General features: G+C 50.0%; 1 pseudogene; it reads left to right on the forward strand.

Annotated features, from left to right (window-relative positions):
- The first annotated feature begins 1,306 nt into the window (after positions 1 to 1,306).
- Positions 1,307 to 1,969, forward strand: LOC115833940 (annotated as a pseudogene).
- Positions 1,970 to 2,230: the final 261 nt, after the last annotated feature.

Raw genomic sequence — 2,230 nt, forward strand, 5'->3', positions numbered from 1 at the left:
TCCAGGTCCAAGACTGAGGAGGAGCCAAGAAGAGCATCAGTGATATTCACACAGGATCATTTTATCAGAAAAGCTTCCGCTTCCCCTTGAGCCTCTCTGCAGTTTCCATTATGTGTTTCTTAGCAGAGAATAATGCCCCAGGAACATCCCTGCCAGAGAGAAATGTCAGCTAGAGGAGTGGCTGCTTAGATTTTTCACATTCTCATTCCTGGTGCTATGTACCTTCAGAGCACCTGATAAAACAACTTCATGCCTCATCAACTGCCTAAGATACAACTTTATTAAAACATATTTTTATTATAAATATTTCCATTATTATCATAAAATGTGAATTGTCAGAATCTCTGTTGCAGGCAGAATTCTGGATGACCACGGTATTAGTCTGTTGTCACACTGCTATAAAGAAATATCCGAGACCGGATAATTTATAAAGAAAAGAGGTTTAATTGACTCACTGTTCTGAATGGCTGGGGAGGCTCAGGAAACTTACAATCATGGCAGGAGGGGAAGCAAATGCATCCTTCTTCACAAGGCGGCAGGAGAGAGAAGTGCGAAGAGTGAGAGGGAAGAGTCCCTTATAAAACCATTAGATCTTGTGAGAACCCACTCACTATCCCAAGAACAGCATGGGGGAAACTGGGAAACTGTCCCCATGATTCAGTTACCTCCACCTGGTCTCTCCCTTGACATGGGGAGTATGGGGACTACAGGGATTACAATTCAAGATGAGATTTTGGGTGGTGACAGCAAAACCATATCAACCACCACCTATGATCCATCCCATAATGCATACTCCAGATATCTGCCCCTCTTTTGAGTGTTGGAGGAACCCTGAACTTAGTTTTTCATACCTTGATTAGGTTACAAATCTGTGAACCTGTAAATACAATGGAAGGTAACACCACCCTTGGGTGTGGCACAACCCATAGACTTGATAAGCTTTCACTGTGGGGGGAAGGGGGGGAGGGGGGAGAACCTCAGTGGTGCTCCTTGCCCTGCCTCCCACCTCAGGATGATGCAGAGATCCTTTGAGCTGACACCTGGGCATGTCATCCCCTTACCCCCAGGACAGCACTCAGCCCTGACCAGCTACTTTGTAGGGTGGGATGGGGCCAGCTCATTCTCATTAGGTTAAAAATCTCCTGAAGCAATGAGTGCAATGGAAGCTAGCCAGGTGGCTCTAATGCAATCATCACAGCAAATTATAAGACTCTAAACTTGGTTGAGACCACAGAGCAAGACTAGCTGCAGGAATATTCCCACTGCGGGTGTGTAGACCTCGGAAGCCCAGGACCCCACAGGGTGAATGAGCAGCCTGACCTCTGACCCACAGACCTGTGAGCAGGTAAGTCTAGGGCGGGATTGAAAGCGGCGAAGCGTGAGGATGCGGCTTCTGCACAGATCTCAACTCACAGGCTCTCTGAATCCTGTTCACAAACCCACCGCCCTCGCTCCCTGACGCCAGAGCCGCCTGCAGCTGGTCAGGCTCAGCCCAAGGACAGGGGAGAGGCCGCGGCCCCGCACCACAGCAGACATCAAGCAGAACACCCGCAAAGCCACCACCTGGGAGGCCCCCAGGAAGCCCCTGGCCACCAAAGCTGCCGGCAAGAGGGCGCCGCCTACAGGAGGGATCAGGAAGCCCCACGGCTACAGGCCTGGCACCCTGGCGCTCTGCAAAATCAGAAAGTACCAGAAGTCCACTCAGCTGCTCCTGCGCAAGCTGCACATCCAGCACCTGGTGCGCAAGATCACCCAGGCCATCAGCCCGGACCTGCGCTTCCAGAGCGCAGCCACTAGCGCCCTGCAGGAGCCCAGCGAGGCCTACCTGGTGCGCCTCTTTGAAGACACCAACCTGTGTGCCATCCATGCCAGGCACGTGACATTTACGCCCAGCGACATGCAGCTGGCCCGCCACCTCCGCGGAGCGGGTACTTAAGAGCTTACTCTCCTGGGATACCTTGCACTCTAGAGGGCTTCGCTTCTGTTTTGTTTTTTGTTTTTGTTTTTTTTTCTCTCTTCTTTCAGTTACTGGTAGTTCTGATGTTAGAAGTTTTATTCCGTTCTGGTTTGTTTTCCCCCATGGGGTCCAAAAGTAGCTAAGAATATGATTGGGAGTGGAAACATAAGCAGAAATCACAGGTAGTGACTGTGTTTCTATTTGCTTTTATTCGTAAACTTTTATTCTGCATTGAGGGTCTAATGCATTAGTGTTGAGTGGAAATGTCTCAGT

This window comes from Nomascus leucogenys, unplaced genomic scaffold (genome assembly GCF_006542625.1).
Source record: "Nomascus leucogenys isolate Asia unplaced genomic scaffold, Asia_NLE_v1 000315F_1844590_qpdss1576570sc, whole genome shotgun sequence".
Lineage (NCBI taxonomy): Eukaryota > Metazoa > Chordata > Mammalia > Primates > Hylobatidae > Nomascus > Nomascus leucogenys.